The following is a 22649-nucleotide window of genomic DNA, read 5'->3' on the forward strand; positions in this document are numbered from 1 at the left end:
AAATAACAAAGGACTTAACAGATATCCTTGTCTCGTACCCCGTGAAAGTCGAAAAAAGGGGGATCTACAATTATTAGTAATCACAGTGGCAATAGGGCTTTTATATATCATTCTAATCCACTTATTAAAATTAGTACCAAAGCTAAATTTCTCTAAAACGTTAAATAAATATTTCCATTCAACTCTATCAAATGCCTTTTCAGCATCAAGAGAAACAACACATTGGGGAGTTTTCGAGGGGGATGAGTTATATAGCATTTAACAGTCTCCGAGTGTTAGAAAAAGAATAACGGCCTCTTATAAAACCTGTTTGGTCCTGAGAAATAATTTTAGCTAGTATATTCTCCAACTGATTAGCCATTATTTTTGAAAGAATTTTGGCATCTACATTTAATAATGAGATAGGTCTATATGAAGCACAATCCGTAGGGTCTTTATCTTTCTTGAGAATTAAAGAAGTAGAAGCTTCATAAAATGTAGAAGGTTACTGTCCTAACAAAAAAGAAGCTTTAAGCATTTCCAACATATAAGGAGTAAGCAAATTTTCAAAGTTCTTATAAAATCCTGCAGAAGAACCATCTAGTCCAGGAGCTTTACCAGATTGCATTGAAAAAATATCTTTCTGAATTTCTCTTTCAGTAAAAGGAGTATCAAGAATTTGTTGATCTTCAACAGATATTCTAGGAAAATCAATCTTTTGTAAAAAGGCATTCATTTAGAAGGATCAGCTGGAAATTGAGATTTATAGAGTTCACTGTAATAGTCTTGAAAAATTTTATTAATATCTTCATAGTTACAAGCTAAACTGCCATCTCCCTTACGAATTTTTAAAATTTGTCTCTTAAGCTCTAACTGCTTTTAGTTGGGATGCTAGTAGTTATTACTTTTATCTCCAAACACATAAAATTTACTTTTTAATTTAAGCAAATTTCTTTCAATAGGATAAGTTAATAATAAATTATATTGTGATTGAAGTTCAACCCTTTGTTTAAATAAATCAATATTAGGAGAAACTGCAGAAGTGTTATCCAGGTCTTTAATCTGTTTTGAAATCCTATCCAACTCTATTTTTGTCTGATTCTTAAGCTTAGCCAAATAGGAGATTATCTGACCTCGCAAATACGCTTTAAATATATCCCATATAATCAATTTCGTCACATCTCCCGCATTATTAAAAAGAAAAAAATCTTTTATTTGAATCTCTATAAATTTGACAAAGTCTGAACTTTGTAATAAGTTTTCTGGAAAACGCCAAGGCAAGTTTACATTACTAACATCATTCAATTCAAAAGTTAAGCTTAAAGGTGCATGATCCGAGACAGCAATAGCATCATATTCACATTTCTGGACTTTGGATGAAAATCGGAAATCAGCTATAAAATAATCAATTCGCGAGTATTTTTTATGGACCTGTGTGAATAAAAAGAATAATCTCTATCATTAGGATGTAGATTTCTCCAGATTTCTATCAAACCATAATCAATTAAAAAGGAATTAATAAGTGATGCTGAACAACTCAGAAGCTGCTGAGTGGTTGAACTCTTGTCAAACACAGGGTTTAAACAACAGTTGAAGTCACCTCCCATCAGCAGCTTATATTCATTTAAGTCTGGTAATAAACCAAATACATTTTTTAAAAAAGAAGAATCATCTACATTAGGTGCATATAGATTAATCAAGACAATTTTTCTATTACAAATTGTTCCTTTAATAATTAAAAATCTACCATTGATATCTGAGACGATATCTCCTTGGATAAATAAAATATTAGATTTAGTAAAAATAGATACTCGCTTTGTTTTATTTTGACAAGTAACATGATACTGAAGGCCCTTCCATGTTTTAAAAAATCTATTTTGTTCGCCCATTCTGATATGCCTTTCTTGAACAAAAATTATATCGGGCTGGAATCGATTAATAATTTTAAAAGTCTTCTCTTGCTTAATAGGGTGATTCCAGCCACGTACTTTCCAATTAATAACGTTTATCTGTTCAGTAACCATAGAATATTGTTTTAAACACAAAAATACACGCATACCCTCGTGGGCTAATCAAAGATGGTGGTGATGAGTATAACCATATAGAAAACACGCATGCTCCAGAGCTCCATAATGGGAAAAAACCTGTAATAAATCCCAAAATGCAAAAACCCCCGAATCTTCCCACCATCCCAAAAGGTAGAAATCCGGCAAAAAGGAAGGAAAAAGCCAGAAACAACAGGAATTCTGCAGATGCCAGAAATTTAAGCAACACACATCAAAGTTGCAGGTGAACGCAGCAGGCCAGGCAGCATCTCAAGGAAGAGGTACAGTCGACGTTTCAGGCCGAGACCCTTCATCAGGACTAACTGAAGGAAGAGTTAGTAAGAGATTTGAAAGTGAGAGGGGGAGGGGGAGATCCAAAATGATAGGAGAAGACAGGAGGGGGAGGGATGGAGCCAAGAGCTGGATAGTTGATTGGCAAAAGGGATATGATAGGATCATGGGACAGGAGGCCCAGGGAGAAAGACAAGGGGGGGGGGGAACCCAGAGGATGGACAAGGGGTATAGTCAGAGGGACAGAGGGAGAAAAACGAGAGTGAGAGAAAGAATGTATGTATAAAAATAAATAACAGATGGGGTACAAGGGGGAGGTGGGGCATTAGCGGAAGTTAGAGAAGTCAATGTTCATGCCATCAGGTTGGAGGCTACCCAGACGGAATATAAGGTGTTGTTCCTCCAACCTGAGTGTGGCTTCATCTTTACAGTGGAGGAGGCCATGGATAGACATGTCAGAATGGGAATGTGATGTGGAATTAAAATATGTGGCCATTGGGAGATCCTGCTTTCTCTGGCGGATAGAGCGTAGGTGTTCAGCAAAGCGGTCTCCCAGTCTGCGTCGGGTCTCGCCAATATATAGGAGGCCACATCGGGAGCACCGGATGCAGTATATCACCCCAGCCGACTCACAGGTGAAGTGTCGCCTCACCTTGAAGGACTGTCTGGGGCCCTGAATGGTGGTAAGGGAGGAAGTGTAAGGGAGGAAGGGTAAGGGCATGTGTAGCACTTGTTCCGCTTACAAGGATAAGGGCCAGGAGGGAGATCAGTGGGGAGGGATGGGGGGGACAAATGGACAAGGGAGTCGTGAAGGGAGTGATCCCTGCGGAATGCAGAGAGAGGGGGGGAGGGAAAGATGTGCTTAGTGGTTGGATCCTGTTGGAGGTGGCGGAAGTTACGGAAGATAATATGTTGGACCCGGAGGCTGGTGGGGTGGTAGGTGAGGACCAGGGGAACCCTATTCCTAGTGGGGTGGCAGGAGGATGGAGTGAGAGCAGATGTGCATGAAATGGGGGAGATGCGTTTGAGAGCAGAGTTGATGGTGGAGGAAGGGAAGCCCCTTTCTTTAAAAAAGGAGGACATCTCCCTCGCCCTGGAATGAAAAGCCTCATCTTGAGAGCAGATGCGGCGGAGTTGATGGTGGAGGAAGGGAAGCTCCTTTCTTTAAAAAAGGTGGACATCTCCCTCGTCTTGAAATGGAAAGCCTCATCCTGAGAGCAGATGCGGTGGTTGATGGTGGAGGAAGAGAAGCCCCTTTCTTTAAAAAAGAAGGACATCTCCCTCGTCCTGGAATGAAAAGCCTCATCCTGAGAGCAGATGCGGCGGGGTTGATGGTGGAGGAGGAGAAGCCCCTTTCTTTAAAAAAGGAGTCCAGGCTGAGGGAGATGTCCTCCTTTGTTAAAGAAAAGGGCTTCCCTTCCTCCACCATCAATCCACCGCATCTGCTCTCAGGATGAGGTTTTTCATTCTAGGACGAGGGAGATGTCCTCCTTTTTTAAAGAAAGGGGCTTCCCTTCCTCCACCATCAACTCTGCTCTCAAACGCATCTCCCCCATTTCACGCACATCTGCTCTCACTCCATCCTCCTGCCACCCCACTAGGAATAGGGTTCCCCTGGTCCTCACCTACCACCCCACCAGCCTCCGGGTCCAACATATTATTCTCCGTAACTTCCGCCACCTCCAACGGGATCCAACCACTCAGCACATCTTTCCCTCCCCGCCCCTTCTGCCTTCCGAGGGATCGCTCCCTACGCGACTCCCTTGTCCATTCGACCCCCCATCCCTCCCCACTGATCTCCCTCCTGGCACTTATCCTTGTAAGTGGAACAAGTGCTGCACATGCCCTTACACTTCCTCCCTTACCACCATTCAGGGCCCTAGACAGTCCTTCCAGGTGAGGTGACACTTCACCTGTGAGTCGGCTGGGGTGATATACTGCATCCGGTGCTCCCGATGTGGCCTTTTATATATTGGTGAGACCCGACGCAGACTGGGAGACCGTTTTGCTGAACACCTACGCTCTGTCTGCCAGAGAAAGCAGGATCTTCCAGTGGCCACACATTTTAATTCCACATCCCATTCCCATTCTGACATGTCTATCCACGGCCTCCTCTACTGTAAAGATGAAGCCACACTCAGGTTGGAGGAACAACACCTTATATTCAGTCTGGGTAGCCTCCAACCTGATGGTATGAATGTTGACTTCTCTAACTTCCACTAATGCCCCACTTCCTCCTCGTACCCCAGCCGTTATTTATTTTTATACACACATTCTTTCTCTCACTCTCCTTTTTCTCCCTCTGTCCCTCTGACTATACCCCTTGCCCATCCTCTGGGTTTCCCCCACCCCCTTGTCTTTCTTCCCGGACCTCCTGTCCCATGATCCTCTCGTATCCCTTTTGCCAATCAACTGTCCAGCTCTTGGCTCCATCCCTCCCCCTCCTGTCTTCTCCTATCATTTTGGATTTCCCCCTCCCCCTCCCACTTTCAAATCTCTTACTCACTCTTCCTTCAGTTAGTCCTGACGAAGGGTCTCAGCCTGAAACGACGACTGTACCTCTTCCTAGAGATGCTGCCTGGCCTGCTGCGTTCACCAGCAACTTTGATGTGTGTTGCAGGAAAAAGCCGGAATACCTCCCCAAAGAGAAGAGAAAAAGCAGAACTCCGTGTGCCGTGTGCACTTTTAAATAGTGATTTAAAAGTTTTTCTCCCAATTCCCCCCCTCCCCTTTACAAAGAAATTACATGACCCTAAGATACCAGAGAAGCAGAAAAAAGATGTTTATAGTTAATCATTGAAAATAAACTAGGAGTGCAGAAACAGTCTCCAGAAGCGTCAAAACAACGCTATTAAACCTAAACAATACAATCTCTAACAAGAAAAAGACACCATTATTCCTTTAGCTTACTACCCAACTTTAACAAAGGAAACTAAAGCTATTCTAAACACTCCTCACTATATAAGAAAGAGTCTATATAAACTATGAAAGCTATCACTTAATTAATAAAAGGAAAGGAAGAAAGAAGCAGATAATCAAACCAGTTAATAATCTGTCCACTGTGTTAGTTCACTCCATATACCAGACTTCAAAAAAGTCATTCATTAGTCAAACCAAGAAGTTCTACTCTTTTTTAAGTAGTTCATCAATCAAAGGAAATCTTCAGCATATCAAAAATCTTCAAAGCCTGTTTTCTTTCAGAAAATTGTTCAGCAGCCCAAGTATCCTTTATGCGACAGCCATAATAGAGTTAACAAAGTCCAATGCCACTTGGGGATCCAAAAGCTGACGAGGTGCAGAATCGTTAGGAAATAATTTTAGTCTAGCCGGGTAGCGAAGCAATGGAAAAATTCCCTTTGCATGAGCAATTTTCATCGCTGGGACAAATTTGATCCGCTGTTCCATAATTTCCCGTGGATAGTCTTCATAAAAATGGATCTCGGAACCGTTAAATTTAAAAACTCTCTGTTTCCTCGCACATTTTATGATTTGGTCTTTAACTTTAAAGCGAAGAAAGTTGACCAAAATAAGCCGAGGTTTACCTGAAATCTGAGAATTCGAAATGAAAATTCTCTGAGCTCTTTCAATATCAGGAGGTTGAGGGAGAATATCCGGAAACAAAGATTAAAACAAATTGGTAAAATTATCCAATAAATTCCCACTCTCAGAACTTTCCTTTAGTCCGATAATTCGTATATTATTCCGACGAGACCGCTTCCAAATGGACAATTTTACATTGAGCCTGTTCCAAGCGGGTTGAAATATCCACAATTTGACGTTTCGATTCTTTAAAGTCAGTATTCAAGGAAATAATATTTTCCTCAATAGTCTAAAAACTCTGTCGGAACGACTTCAACTCAAAAGTGTTATTGTCTGTTTTGTTGTCGAGAGCCATCAACACACGTTCCAAACGCTCAGCCCAGACAGGCATATCTTCCGATTTTTCTTTCAAAGTTTTTCCCTTTCCATTGCTGGATTCAAGAGGCTGCTTTCCACTTCTTAAAGGATATGACATAATAATAACTATTTCCCTCTAAGATCCGAGAAATAAAAGTTAAAAATTCAAGGTTTAAACTGGGAAAAAGGAGAAATTAAAGGCAGCCGCAAAATTTATGTATTACTCCATCGAGCCGCAGGCGAAGGTCCGCCAGTCAGTGTTGAACTCAATGTAGGACTGCCTTAGGGACTCCAGCTAAGGATTTTTTTTCAGGGTTTACTTCTGAAGCCTTCCCCATGAGTGGGTGTAGTTGCAGGCAGAGGAGGATGAGATCAGAGTTTTTCCCTCTCCCGGAAGAATTGCCAACCACAGCTGATGAGCCCCATCTTCTTTAGCTCTTTATCTTTTCCACCTATCATATCCTAGCTTCTTACTTCAGCCCCCTTCCCCACCCACCCATCTTCATCTCACCAGGTCTCACTTATCACCTGCCAGCTTGTACACCTTTCCATTCTGGCTTCTGCCTGCTTCCTTTCCTATCCTGATAAAGGATCTCATCTCAAAACGTTGATTGTTTATTCCTCTCCATAGATACTGTGTGACCTGCAGTGTTCCTCCAATATTTTGTGTGTTGCTCTGAATTTCCAGCATCTGCATAATCTCTTATGATTTACAGTTTTCTTTGCTTCTTGAACAATATGTTGTTGAGGAGATAAGAAAGGGACATGCAAGCAAAGTAATGAGATAATTAAAGTATGATTAGTCACGATCTAATTGAATTTATCTAATCTAATTGAACTGATGTAATTGGGTGCCACGGTAATGTAGCCGTTAGCATGACACTATACCAGCTCAGGGTGTTGGACTTCGGAGTTCAATACGATGTTCTCTGTGAGGAGTATGTACGTTCTCCCAGTGGAATGTGTGCATTTCCTCCCACAGTAAAAAGATTACCCATTAGTAGGTTAATTGGCCTTTGTAACTGCTTTCTGGCAGTTTCTCTGCGTTGAGCAACTAATCAGCAAGAGGTAGTACGTAAAGGCTCTGGTTGGTTTCACTCTTACTGTTCTTATTTGTTCCTTCCTCATCTATTGGGCATAGTAGTTCAGTGACAGTACTCTGTGTGGGACGTGGGAAGTCTGAACGTATCTGCACCAGGTGCACCGAGTTGCAGCTCCTGAGAGAACATGTTGAGGAACTGGAGCTGCATCTCAATGACCTTGGACTTGTGCGGGAGAATAAGGAGGTGATAGACAGGAGCCTGGAGGGAGGTAGTCACCTCTAGATTGTAGGAGACAGGTGAGAGTCAGGAGAAGGAGGGAAAATACACAGCCAGTGCAGAGTACACCTGTAGCCATTCCCCTCAATAATAGATATCTAACTTTAGATATTATTGAGGGGGATGACCTACCGGGGGAAGCCACAGTGACTGGGTGAAGAGATGAAGAGGAGATTGGTGAAGTGTTGATAGGAGATTCCATACATAGTCAGAGGAACAGAGACGAGATTCTGTGGGTGTTATAGAGACACCTAGGTGGGATGTTGCCTTCCTGGAGCCAGGTTCAGGGATGTCTTGGACTGGCTCCATGACATTTGCAAGAGTGAGGGTGAGCACCCAGAAGTCCTGGTACATATTGGCATCAATGACATAGGTAGGTAAGTTGAGAGGTCCTGAAGAGAGATTTTAAGGAGCTTGGTAGAAAGCTGAAAAACAGGACCTCCAGGATAGTAATCTCTAGGTTGCTGTTCATGCTACATGCCAATGAGGGTAAGAATAGGATGATTTGGCAAGTGAATGCGTGGCTGAGGAACTGATACAGGGGGTGGGATTCTGACTTGTGGATCATTGGGATCTCTTCTGGGGAAGATGCAATCTGTACAAAAGGGATCGGTTACACGTGAACCCGAGGAGTCTGAGACCCTTGTGGCACCTTTGCTAGAGTTGTTCAGGAGGGTTTAAACTAATTTGGCAGCAGAATGGGAACCGGAGTATAGTGCTGAGGATGAGGTGCTTGGTTTACAAACAAAGCCAGTGAGTAGCGAGATTCCTAGCAAGGACAGGCTGGTGATAGGGCAAAATTGCCGTCAACAGGATGAGTTGCAATGTAAAAGGCAAACAAAATCGAAAAGGGTGAATACAGGACTGAAGGTGTTGTCTATCAATGTGCACAGTATACGGGAATAAGGTGGATGAACTTGTATCACAGTTACAGGTTGACACGTACGATGTTTTAGGCCTCACTGAATCATGGCTAAAAGAAGGTTATAGCTCGGAACTTAATGTCCAAGGATACACATTGTTCCAAAAGGATGGGCAAGAAGGCAGAGGGGGTGGCATTGCTCTGTGGGTAAAATATGAAATCAAATCATTTGAAAGAGATGACATAGGGTCAGAAGGTGTAAAATCTTGGTAATAGAATTAAGGAACTGCAAGGGTAAAAAAACTGTGTTGGGAGTTATATGCAGACCTCAAACTGATAGAAAATGAAGGCCAAGGGCAACGTTACAATAGGAATGGGGGATTTCAGTATGCAAGTAGATTGGGAAAATCAGGCTGGCGCTAGATCCCAAGAGGGGGAATTTCTAGAATGCCTATGAATTGGCTTTTTAGAGCAGCTAGTCTGGACGGGGTGTTGTGCAATTAACCAATAGTGATTAGAGAGCTTAAGGGAAAAGAACCCTTAGAGGAAAGTGATCATAATATAATTGAATTCACTGTGAAATTTGAGAGGGAGAAGCTAAAGTCAGATGTATCAGTATAACAGTGGAGTAAAGGGAATTACAGAGGCATGAAAGAAGAGTTGGCCAGAACTGATTGGAAAAGAACACTGGCAGGGATGACAGCAGAGCAACAATGGCTGGAATTTCTGGAAGCAATTCAGCAGGCACAGGATATGTAGATCCCAAAGAGAAAGAAGTATTCTAAAGGAAAGATGACACAACCGTGGTTAACAAGAGAAGTCAAAGCCAACAGAAATGCCAAAGAGAGTGTATATAATAGAACAAAAATTAGTGGGAAGTTAAAGGGTTGGGAAACTTTTAAAAACCAACAAAAGGCAACAAAAAAGACATTAAAAAGGTAAAGATGGAATCAGAAAGTGCTGGCCAAAGAGGATACCAAAAGTTTCTTCAGATGCATAAAGTATAAAAGGGAGTGGGGAGTGGATATCAGAGCGCCGGAAGAATGTTGGTGGAGAGGTGGTAATGGGGGACAAAGAAATGGCAGACAAACTGACTAATTATTTTCCATCCATCTTCATTGTGTATGGTAGAAATTCCAGGAGTCAGGGTTCATAAAGTATGTGAAGTTACCATAACTAGAGAGAAGGTTGTTGGGAAACCGAAAGGTCTGAAGGTAAATGAAGTCACCTGGACCAGATGGTATACACGAAGGGTTCTAAAAGAGTTGGCTGAAGTGATTGTGGTGAAATTAGTAATGTTCTTTCAAGAATCACTGGATTCTGGAATGGTTCCGGATGACTGGAAAATTGCAACTCTTCAAGAAGGGACAGAGGCAGAAGAAAGGAAATTATAGGTCAGTCAGCTTGACCTCAGTGGTTGGGAAAATGTTGGAGTCGATTGTTAAGGGTGTGGTTTTGGGGTACTGGAAGCATATGATAATAAGCTGTAGTCAGGGTGGTTTCTTCAAGGGAAGATCTTGCCTGACAAATCTGTTGGAATGCTTTGAAGAACTAATAAGCAGGATAGACAAAGGGGAATCGCTTGATGTTGTGTACTTGGATTTTCAGAAGGCCTTTAACCCATGAGGCTGCTTCACTAGCTACAAACCCATGGTACTACAGGAGAGATTCTAGCATAGATAATGCAGTGGCTGATAGGCAGGAGGCAAAGAGCCTTTTCTGGTTGGCTGCTGGTGAATAGTGGTGTTCCAAAGTGTTGGGACCGATTCTTTTTAGAAACATAGAAAATAGGTGCAGGAGTAGACCATTCAGCCCTTCAAGCCTGCACCGCCATTTATTATGATCATGGCTGATCATCCAACTCAGAACCCCGCCCCAGCCTTCCCTCCATACCCCCTGATCCCCGTAGCCACAAGGGCCATATCTAACTCCCTCTTAAATATAGCCAATGAACTGGCCTCAACTGTTTCCTGTGGCAGAGAATTCCACAGATTCACCACTCTCTGTGTGAAGAAGTTTTTCCTAATCTCGGTCCTAAAAGGCTTCCCCTTTATCCTCAAACTGTGACCCCTTGTTCTGGACTTCCCCAACATCGGGAACAATCTTCCTGCATCTAGCCTGTCCAATCCCTTTAGGATTTTATATGTTTCAATCAGATCCCCCCTCAATCTTCTAAATTCCAACGAGTACAAGCCCAGTTCATCCAGTCTTTCTTCATATGAAAGTCCTGCCATCCCAGGAATCAATCTGGTGAACCTTCTTTGTACTCCCTCTATGGCAAGGATGTCTTTCCTCAGATTAGGGGACCAAAACTGCACACAATACTCCAGGTGTGGTCTCACCAAGGCCTTGTACAACTGCAGTAGTACCTCCCTGCTCCTGTACTCGAATCCTCTCGCTATAAATGCCAGCATACCATTCGCCTTTTTCACTGCCTGCTGTACCTGCATGTCCACTTTCAATGACTGGTGTATAATGACACCCAGGTCTCGTTGCACCTCCCCTTTCTTTTGTGTTATATGTTAATGATTTGGATAATGGGATTGATGACTTTGTTGCAAAGTTTGCAGACCATTTGAAGATAGGTGGATGTGCGGGTAGTTTTGAGGAAGAAGAGGGGGTACTTAGACAGACTAGGAGAATGGGCAAAGAAAAGGCAGATGGAATACAACGTTGGAAACTGTGTGGTCATGCACATTGGTAGCAGAAATGAAAGGACTGACTATTTTCTAAATGGAGAGAAAATTCAAAAATCTGAAGTGCAAAGGGACTTGGGAGTCATGTGCAGGATTCCATAAAGGTTAATTTGCAGGTTGAATCTGTGCTGAGGAAGGCAAATGCAACGTTAGCATTCATTTCAAGAGGACTAGAATATAAAAGCAAGGATGTAATGCTGAGACTTTATAAAGCACTGGTGAGGCCTCACTGGGAGTATTGTGAGCAGTTTTGAGCCCCTTATCTTAGAAAGGATATGCTGCAACTGCAGAGGGTTCAAAGGATGTTCATGATAATGGTTCCAGGATTGAATGGCTTACCATATGAAGAGCGTTTGATGGCTCTGGGCCTGTACTCATTAGATTCAGAAGAATGAGGGGTGGCCTAATTGAAATCTATCGAATGGTGAAAGGCCTTGATCGAGTGGATGTGGAGAGAATGTTTCTGATGGTGGGAGAGTCTAAGACCAGAGGATGCAGCCTCAGAATAGAGGGGTGTCTGTTTAGAACGGAGATGATGAATTTCTTCAGACAGAGTGGTGATTCTGTAGAATTCTTCGCCACAGGTAGCTCTGGAGGCCAAGTCTTTATGTATATTTGAGGCAGAGTCTGATAGATTTTTGATTGGTCAACACATGAAGGGATGCAGGGAAGCAGGAGATTGATGTTGAAAGGAAAAATGGATCAGCCATGATGAAATGGTGGAGCAGACTTTTTGGGCCAAATGGCCAAATTCTGTTCCTATTTCTTATGGTGTTATGTAAATTGTGCTGTGATGAGGCTGGAGTTAAATGGGGGTTGCTGGGCACTGTGGCTCAAAGGACCAGAAGGGCATGTTCTGCACTCTATCTGTAAATAAGGAAAGAAGATTAGACAGGAATGTGGAAGCCAAGTCATGAACCAAAATTGAAATACAATTAGGCATGATCTAATTGATCTTCTGATCCTAGATCTTACGAAGGTAAAGAGGGGTTGAGGGGTCCTGATTGATTGACTATCCCTGACCTTTCTTTGCAGGTTAACACAGCAGCAGTAGTCAGCTTTCTGGAGACAGCAGGTTTGAACCTCAGACAGCTCTTTGTGACGTACAGCATTCGCCCGCACAACATCTTGAATGCCATTATGGTAAGGTTACCTTGTGCTCAGGAGGTGGGCAATGGGGTGGAGTTGCAGGATCCCACTATAATTGGGTTGTGCCATGGGAAGGAAGGGATGAACTGAGAGGACACCGGGGTTTCCTGCCTCTTCTCCCCCCCCCCCCATTTGTGACATTTACCAGGAGTGTTGCAGATGAAGGGCCCGAAGTATTGTTGAGGTTCTCCACCACCCATTCCACAATCGCTTTGACCCACTACCAACAAGAAGGAGGTACAGGAGCATCAGGATTAGGGCTGCCAAACTAGGTAACCGCTTCTTTCCTGAGGCTGTGAGACTAATAAATACCCTTTCACCACTGAGCTTTTGTCACTTGGACAGAGAGCGGTTTACTGTTTCTTTGTACTGCATACTACAGTCTTTTTTATATTATATTTTCACTTATTTATGGTAATATTTTGTTTTGTATCCTGTGTGTGTGTGAGTGATATGTTTTGTGGGTGCACCATGGTCTTGAGAAACGTTATTTTGTTTGGTTGTACAAGGGATCAGCAGTGGAAAAGGTGAGCAGCTTCAAGTTCCTGGGTCTCAACATCACTGAAGATGTGTCTTGGGCCCAACTTATTTGTGCAGTTATGAAGAAGTCACGCCTGCAGTCATATTTCATTAGACATTTGAAGAGATCTGGTATGTCACCAAAGACTCTAGCGACCCTACCATCAACCACCCGAGCTACACATTTTCTGAGTTATCTCCAACTCCAGCAAATTTTGATAGAACATTCTGACTAGTTGCATCACCATCTGATATGGAGGGATCCTCCATAGGAAACATCTCAACACTATCCTTCCCAGCATTTGGGACATCTTCAAAAGGCGATGCCTCAAAAAGGTGGCATCCATCACTAAAGACCCCATCACCCAGGATATGCTCTCTTCTCGTTACTACCATGAGGAAGGAGGTACAGGAGCCTTAAGAAACACACTCAATGTTTTAGGGTCACCTTGTTCTCCTCCACTATCAGATTTCTGAATAATCCATGAACACTGCCTCCAGAATACTGTATCTAACTCTGGTCACCTGCTGTTAGGAAATTTGTGAATGTTCAGTAGCGACCTTCTAGCCACACTCCATCCTGACTTGGAGATACATTACCATTCCTTCAGTGTCACTGGGTCAAGGTCCTGGAACTCCCTCCTCCACTGCACTGTGGGTGTGTTCACATCCCAGGGACTGCAGCGATTCAAGAAGGCCACGCACCTCCTTGAAGGCAACTAGGGACTGGTAATTAAATGCTGGCTCAACCTGTGAAGCCCACATCCCCTCAAGATTCAAGTTCAAGTTTTCATTGTAATTCACCCATACACATGTATATAGCCAAACAAAACAGCATTTCTCTGGGACCTAGATGCAAAGCATAGTACCAACAGTCACACAGCACAAGGCAGATATTGCACATAGAATTACATTGTCAGTAAAACATACAGTTACACAAAAACATATATAGCCCAAGCCCCTGGATGTCGTGGCCTGTAGAATGATGGTACATGGGATGTTGTCCCGGAGCCACGTTTCTGGAAGAACAGCCCACAGCAGTTCCACATGTCGCGCAAGTGCAGCTGCAGATGAATGCAGTTCAGCTTGCCTTCCACTGAGCCAACCCTGGAGGACAGCACTGACAGGAGGGACCAGCCCCCCACCCAGCACAATTTCAAGGTTGTCTATTGTAATTTTTCATTACATGAGTGCAAAGGAGAACAAGATGATTGTTACTCCAGATCCAGATCCGATGCAGCATTTTTCAAAAAAACAAGAAGCATAAAACACAATGTAAAATGTAAAAGCAATCATAAAAACATATGTACAAGTCTGAGTATCGCCAAATATGTGAGAGCTTGTATACTTATATTAAATGTGTGTGTATATATATATATATACACACACACACACATGAAGCCATGAACACCACCTATTATTCCTTTTATTGTTTGTACTATGTATTTATTTTTGTTATTTATATATTTTTAAATGTTCTTACTGTTCTTAAATGTTATTGCTGTTGCAAACCAACAAATTTCACATCAGGTAAGACTTAGGAGCGGAACTAGGCCATTTGGTCCATCGCAGGTGCTGCGGCATTCCATCATGGCTGATTTATTATCCCTCTCGACCCTGTTCTCCTGCTTTCTCCCCATAACTTCTGAGTCAAGGCATCAAGAGCCTACCAACCTCTGCTTTACTTAAGCCCCAACACACCTGCTGGGGCAAAAGCCACTGACAGTAGCTCGCCAGAGTCCTCTGTCCTGCCTCTTGGTTTATCCTTCCTGTCCCAGGGATGGTGTCTTTAGAGCTTCCGTTGGTGTTTCAGTAGCACTGCTTTTTTTTTCTCCACAGGATGGGGTTGCTAGCCCCATGCCCAACCCGCCTCCTTTTGCGGTCGGTTTGGGACACTCGTGGTGGAGTTCACTTCCGCTTTAAATGTACCCAATTATTAGGCCTCTACGGCCATCTGTGGCGATGAATTCCACAGACTCATTACCCTCTGACGAAAGAAATTCCTCCTCATCTCTGTACTATGTAGGTGTCCCTCTAAATTGAGGTTGTGCCCTTCAGTCCTAGACCCCCCCAGTATAGGAAATGTGTCAGTGATAATAAACCTGATTCTGAAACATACAATCTTATTCAAATGTTTTCAGAGCAGAATTTCATCTATATGATCAGACTACTGGTGATTTAAAGTTCAAAGTAAACTTATTATCAAAGTACATATATCATCATATTTATTTATGACATCCGTTAGTCTCATGAGACCATCAATTTGTGCCTTGGAAGGTTTCCAGGACGCAGGCCTGGGCAAGGTTGAATGGAAGACCAGCAGTTGCCTATGCTGCAAGTCTCTCCTCTCCACGCCACCGATGTTGTCCAAGGGAAGGGCATTAGGACCCATACAGCTTGGCACCGGTGTCGTCGCAGAGCAATGTGTGGTTAAGTGCCTTGCTCAAGGACACATAGGCTGCTTCAGCCAAGGCTCGAACTAGCAACCTTCAACTCACTAGACGAACGCCTTAACCACTTGGCCACACGCCAACACGTCATATACAACCCTGAGATTAATTTTCTTGCAGGCATTCACAGTAAATACAAAGAAAACAATAATACATATCAAAAACATGAGATGAAAAGTCCTTGAAAGTGAGTCCATAGGTTGAAGGGACAGTTCACTATTGGCATGAGTGAAGTTATCCCCTTTGGTTCAAGAGCTTTATTGATGGTTGAGGGGTAATAACTGTTCCTGAACTTGTGGTGAAGATCCTGAGGTTCTTGTAACTCCTTCCTGATGGCAGCAGCAAGAAGAGAGCATACCCTGGATGGTGGGGGTCCTTGATGATAGATGGTGCTTTCCTACGATAGTGCTCTGTGTAGATGTGCTCAATGGTGGCGAGGACTTTACCCACAATGGACTATCTCTGTAAAGTTACTGGAGAGGAGTTTTGATATAGGTGAGATCCAATCTTCCAATTAGCTGACAATCACCATGTTTTATTTGATGTCTTTATGCAGCTGGTTGGTATTTGGTCCAGTTTGCTAACAGTTTCCTTCACCTAATCTGTGTGCTCCTGTCTCCTAGTCTGGCTGCTGCACTGAACTCAGAGTACTGGAGATCAACTCCGAGATCAGGCGGACTAATCCCTTCTTCCTGTTGTGCATTGAGATGCTACAGACTGGCTGCCCCAAACTACAGGTACTTGGGGTGTTGAGGGTGATGGCACTGTAATGTAGCGGTTCGTGTAATGTAATTACAATGCTAGTGACTCGGGTTCAATTCCCACCACTGTCTGTATGGAGTTTCTGTAGCATTGTGGGTTTCCTCTGCGTGCTGTGGTACCTCCCATATTCTGAAGACGTATGGGTTAGTGGGTTAATTAGTCACAGGAGTCTAATTGGGTGGGGTGTTAAGGTGCTTTATTTCTAATGAAAATAAAATTACTGCCTGTCTATTGAACTCTCTTTCAATGACCCCTCACTCATAAAGAACACCCTTGCCTATCCATTTACGTTCCACCTACAAAGGCTAAGGGGAGACCTATTGAAGTTTATAGCAACAAAAGACTCTGCAAGTGCTAGAAATCTTGAGCAATACAAAGAATATGCTGGAGAAACTCAGCAGGTCAGGCAGCATCTATGGAGGGGAATACAATTATAACATTTGGGCTGAGACCCCTCATCAGATGAAACATTGATCATTTATTTTGCTCTGTTGATGCTACCTTATCCTTTCAGTTCCTCCAGCATTTGGCATGTGTTGGAAGTTACAAAAATTACAAGGGGTATACAGTATATATAGGGTAGACATCTTCCCCCTCCCCCACCAGTATTTTTTAACAGGCATCCGTTAGTCTCCTGAGACCATGGATTTGTGCCTTGGAAGGTTGCCAGGGCACAGCCCTGGGCAAGGTTGTATGGAAGACCGGCAATTGCCGATGCTGCAAGTCTCCCCTCTCCACGCCACCGATGTCGTCCAAGGGAAGAGCACTAGGGCCGATACAGCTTGGCACCGGTGTCGTTGCAGAGCAGTGTGTGGTTAAGTGCCTCGCTCAAGGACACAACACGCTGCCTCAGCCAAGGCTCGAACGAGCAACCTTCAGATCACCAGACAAACGCCTTAACCACTTGGCCACGTGCCAACCCCCCCCCCCCCCATCGCCCAGCATAGAATGTCAAATACCACCAGTTCAGGAACAGTTATTGGCCCTCAACCAACAGGCTCTTGATCCGAAGGGGATAAGCCCATCACTGAACTATTCCCACTATCTGTGGACAACAGGAATTCTGCAGGTGCTGGAAATTCAAGCAACACACATCAAAGTTGTTGGTGAACGCAACAGGCCAGACAGCATCTCTAGGAAGAGGTACAGTCGATGTTTCAGGCCGAGACCCTTCGTCAGGACTAAATGAAGGAAGGGTTAGTAAGAGATTTGAAAGTGGGAGGGGGAGGGGGAGATCCAAAATGATAGGAGAAGACAGGAGGGGGAGGGATGGAGCCAAGAGCTGGACAGGTGATTGGCAAAAGGGATATGAGAGGATCATGGGACAGGAGGTCCGGGGAGAAAGACAAGGGAGGGGGGACAAACCCAGAGGAGGGGCAAGGGGTATAGTCAGAGGGACAGAGGGAGAAAAAGGAGAGTGAGAGAAAGAATGTGTGTATAAAAATAAATAACGGATGGGGTACAAGGGGGAGGTGGGGCATTAGCGGAAGTTAGAGAAGTCAATGTTCATGCCATCAGGTTGGAGGCTACCCAGACGGAATATAAGGTGTTGTTCCTCCAACCTGAGTGTGGCTACATCTTTACAGTAGAGGAGGCAGTGGATAGACATGTCAGAATGGGAATGGGATGTGGAATTAAAATGTGTGGCCACTGGGAGATCCTGCTTTCTCTGGCGGACAGAGCGTAGGTGTTCAGCAAAGCAGTCTCCCAGTCTGCGTCGGGTCTCGCCAATATTTAGAAGGCCACATCGGGAGCACCGGATGCAGTATATCACCCCAGCTGACTCACAGGTGAAGTGTCGCCTCACCTGAGGGACTGTCTGGGGCCCTGAATGGTGGTAAGGGAGGAAGTGTAAGGGCATGTGTAGCACTTGTTCTGCTTACAAGGATAAGTGCCAGGAGGGAGATCAGTGGGGAGGGATGGGGGGGACGAGTGGACAAGGGAGTCTTGTAGGGAGCAATCCCTGCGGAAAGCAGAGAGAGGGGGCAAGGGAAAGATGTGCTTAGTGGTGGGATCCTGTTGGAGGTGGCGGAAGTTACGGAGAATAATATGTTGGACCCGGAGGCTGGTGGGGTGGTAGGTGAGGACCAGGGGAACCCTATTCCTAGTGGGGTGGCGGGAGGATGGAGTGAGAGCAGATGTGCGTGAAATGGGGGAGATGCGTTTAAGAGCAGAGTTGATGGTGGAGGAAGGGAAGCCCCTTTCTTTAGAAAAGGAGGACATCTCCCTCGTCCTGGAATAGAAAGCCTCATCCTGAGAGCAGATGCGGCAGAGACGGAGGAATTGCGAGAAGGGGATAGCATCTTTGCAAGAGACAGGGTGAGAAGAGGAATAGTCCAGATAGCTGTGAGAGTCAGTAGGCTTATAGTAGACATCAGTAGATAAGCTGTCTCCAGAGATAGAGACAGAAAGATCTAGAAAGGGGAGGGCCGTGTTGGAAATGGACCAGGTAAACTTGAGGGCAGGGTGAAAGTTGGAGGCAAAGTTAATAAAGTCAACGAGCTCAGCATGCGTGCCGGAAGCAGCACCAATGCAGTCGTCGATGTAGCGAAGGAAAAGTGGGGGACAGATACCAGAATAGGCACGGAACATAGATTGTTCCACAAAGCCAACAAAAAGGCAGGCATAGCTGGGACCCATACGGGTGCCCATAGCTACACCTTTAGTTTGGAGGAAGTGGGAGGAGCCAAAGGAGAAATTATTAAGAGTAAGGACTAACTCTTTCAATTCCACATCCCATTCCCATTCTGACATGTCTATCCACGGCCTCCTCTACTGTAAAGATGAAGCCACACTCAGGTTGGAGGAACAACACTTTATATTCCGTCTGGGTAGCCTCCAACCTGATGGCATGAACATCGACTTCTGCAACTTCCGCTAATGCCCCACCTCCCCCTCGTACCCCATCTGTTATTTATTTTTATACACACATTCTTTCTCTCACTCTGCTTTTTCTCCCTCTGTCCCTCTGACTATACCTCTTGCCCATCCTCTTTCCCCCCCCCCACCCCGTCTTTCTCCCCGGACCTCCTGTCCCATGATCCTCTCATATCCCCTTTGCCAATCACCTGTCCAGCTCTTGGCTCCATCCCTCCCCCTCCTGTCTTCTCCTATCATTTTGGATCTCCCCCTCCTCCTCCCACTTTGAAATCTCTTACTAACTCTTCCTTCAGTTAGTCCTGACGAAGGGTCTCGGCCCGAAATGTTGACTGTACCTCTTCCTAGAGATGCTCCCTGGCCTGCTGCGTTAACCAGCAACTTTGATGTGTGTTCCCACTATCTGTGGACTCACTTTCAAGGATTCTTCATCTCATATTCTCAATATTTATTGCTTATTTATATTATTATTTATTACTATTTTTCTTTTTGTGTTTTGTTGTGTGCAATTTTTCATTGATTCTATTGTGTTTCTTTGCATTTACTGTGAATGCCTGCAAGAAAATGAATCTCATGGTTGTATATGGTGACATATATGAAATTTGATAACAAATTTACTTTGAACTTTTCAATGGCTTTAAGGGTGTGGAAATGGCTGCCAGGGGTGGTGGGGGAAGCAGATGCGATAGTTGTGGTTTAGACAGGTACACAAACCGGGTAAGAATGGAGAGATACTGAGCACATGCAGGCAGGTAGAAGATAGACCAGTGTTTCATAGTACTGGTCCTCAACCGAAAAAACATTTAATTTACATCATTGGCTGTAAGGCTTGTACCCATGCTATGCTATTCTGTGCTCCAGAAAGGCAGAGAGTCACAAAGCATGGAAGCAGGCCATTCAGCCCACCATATGGACTAGTGGGCGCCCATCTGTCAGTGCCATCTTCCAACACTTAGCTCGTAGCCTGGGTAATTCAGGTGCTCAAGCCCTTCACTATGTAAATTTCACCATCCATGTTGGCTTGTCTCTTTACGATGCTGTAAGACCATAAGACATACGAGCAGAATGAGGAAATTTGGCCCATCGAGTCTGTTCTGCCATTCATTCACGGCTGATTTACTTTCCCTCTCAAACCCAGTCTCTTGCATTCTCCCCATAACCCTTGACACCCTGAATAATTAAGTAACTATCAACCTCCACTTTAAATGTACCTAATGTACCTTCATAGCCTTCTGTGGCAGTGAACTCCACAGATTGACCACCCTCTGGCTAAAGAAATTCCACCTCTTCTCTGTTCGGAAGTGCCCTCCCTCTTCTCTGAGCCTGCCCTGGACTGTTCCACTACTGGAAGCATCCTCTGCACTTTCACTCCATCAAGGCCTTTCAATACTTAATAGGTTTCAGTGAGATCCCTCCCCTAATTATTTTAAATTCCAGCAAGTACAGGTCCAAAGTCATCAAACACTTCTTGTACGTTAACCCTTTCATTTCTGAGATAATTCTCGTAAACCTGCTCTGGAGCCCCTCCAGTGCCAGCACATCCTTTCTTAGATATCCTTATATGACCAATGCATTATAAAGCCTCAGGATTACATCCTTGTTTTTATATTCTAGTCCTCTTGAAATGAATGCTAACATTGTATTTGCCTTCCTTACCACCGACTCAACCTGCAAAGTAAACCTTTAGGGAAACCTGCACAAGTCTCTTCGCACCTCTGCTGTTTCAATTTTCTCTCCAGTTGGAAAATAGTTTACACCTTTGTTCCTTCTGTCAAAGTGCATGACCATACACTTCCCTGCCCTATATTCCATCTGCCACTTCTTTACCCACTCTCCTAATCTGGCTAGGTCTTTTTGCAGACTCCCTGATTCCCTAACACTACTTGCCCCTCTGCCTATCTTGGTATGATCCACAAACTTGGCTACAAAGTGATCAATTCTGTCATACAGCTTAACATATAATACGAAAAGAAGCAGACCTCTGTGGAACACCACAAGTCAATGACAGCCAACCAGAAAAGGCCCCCTTTATTCCCACTCTTTGCTTCCTGCCAGTCAGCCACTGCTCTGTCCATGCTAGTATAGGGTTATGGGCTGAGTGCAGGTCGCTGGGACTAGGTGAGAGTAAGAGTTCAGCACAGACTAGAAGGGCCGAGATGGCCTGTTTCAGTGCTGTAGTTGTTATATGGTTATATAGTATCTTTCCTGTAACACCATGGGCTCTTCTCTTGTTTAGCAGTCTCAATTGCTCATTATGTTTAGTTTAATTTGGTATTGTGGTTGTCATAGCCATGATGGCTGAAGGGTTTGTGCCTGTGCTGCGTTGTCCTATATTGTAGAAATGCATCACATCACTTTGCATCGAAGCAAGCCTTTTTGCTCCCGTACTGATCAGGAGGGCTCCCATTGTGTTACTGCCATTTAGCAGCACTTGGCTTGTGGTTTTCTATGCTAGGGTGATTCAGGTGCTCAAATCCTTTGATATGTAGAAGTTACTGTCTGTGTTAACTTGCCTCTTTGCAGTAAACCAGCTACTGCCAGTCTTTAACCAATTGTGTCATTTGGTGCAGGTTCTAAGACTGCTGAATCTGGCCTGGTTCCCAAGGGTTTCCACAGCGATCGTTTCCCCTGAGGTCGGCTTCTCTGAGTTGGAGGAGCTGTGCTTGGCCACCTCATGCTCGCTGGTCACAGATGAGGTTCTGGTAAAGCTGCTGCACCTGTCGACCAAGCTGCGGAGCTTGGACCTCCGAGGTTGTTATCGGATCACACCGGCGTCACTACAGCTTCTGCCCTGCCAAGGTAGGGAGAACTGTCTCTCTCCTCTTCCTCTGTTTGATTCCTCTCTGAGGATTTGTGTGTCATGAGAGACTTTTATAAAAATGTAAGACACTATTATTTGGTCTCAAATATGTCAAATTGTCACTGAGTGCATTGAGGTAAAACAATAACAGTTCAGAATAAAGAGTCATGGTTCCAGAACACATTCCACACAATCAGGAAAGCTCAGGACTCATATGTCCAAGGATAAATTAGCTCGTTATTACTCTCATATAGATCCTGTATGTGATAGATGTCATTCTGAGATAGCTTCATTAACTCATATGTTTTGGTCATGCCCTTTGCTGAAGAAATATTGGGATGACATATTTGATATTATTTCAGCTGTTTTGAATGTTGATCTACAACCTCATCCTATTACTGCAATCTTTGGTTTACCAGTGATAGAACAACATCATCTGACCTCCTCGGCTTGTCGGATGATTGCTTTTGTTACACTAATGGCTAGAAGATCCATATTATTGAATTGGAAAGAGATTAATCCTCCTACTACATTTCAATAGTTTTCTCAAACTATGTCTTGTTTAAATTTAGAAAAAAATTAGAAGCGTCATTTACGACCCTTCTATTAAATTTGAAGAGATTTGGAGACCATTTATTCAATACTTTCATATGATGTAATTTGACCCTTTCCAATTCTGTTTTGTTACTTCAATATACGGAGAGAGGAGCAGAGTTAACGACACTAATGGTCTTATCTGAGGTATCATAATAGCCCATTCTTTTTCTTTTCTTTTTCTTCAGTTTAGTTTAATTTTCTTCTAGTTGGTTTAGGTTTTTTTTTCTTTTGGGGTGTGTGTATATCTCTATCTCTATCTCTATCTCTATCTCTATCTCTATCTCTATCTCCCCCCTGGCCACCCTCAGGGTCGCTCGGCTCGCTGTCGTCTAGGGAAACAGCCTCGGCCCCGCCAAACTGGATAATTCGTTTGTGTGGATGCTGTGTGAGGTACCCCACCCTGCCC

General features: G+C 44.0%; 1 pseudogene; it reads left to right on the plus strand.

The window, feature by feature from the left end:
• Positions 1-22649, plus strand: part of LOC134340867 (F-box/LRR-repeat protein 6-like) — a 77732-nt pseudogene that overhangs the window by 49473 nt on the left and 5610 nt on the right.

Source organism: Mobula hypostoma, chromosome X2, assembly GCF_963921235.1.
Source record: "Mobula hypostoma chromosome X2, sMobHyp1.1, whole genome shotgun sequence".
Classification (NCBI taxonomy): domain Eukaryota; kingdom Metazoa; phylum Chordata; class Chondrichthyes; order Myliobatiformes; family Myliobatidae; genus Mobula; species Mobula hypostoma.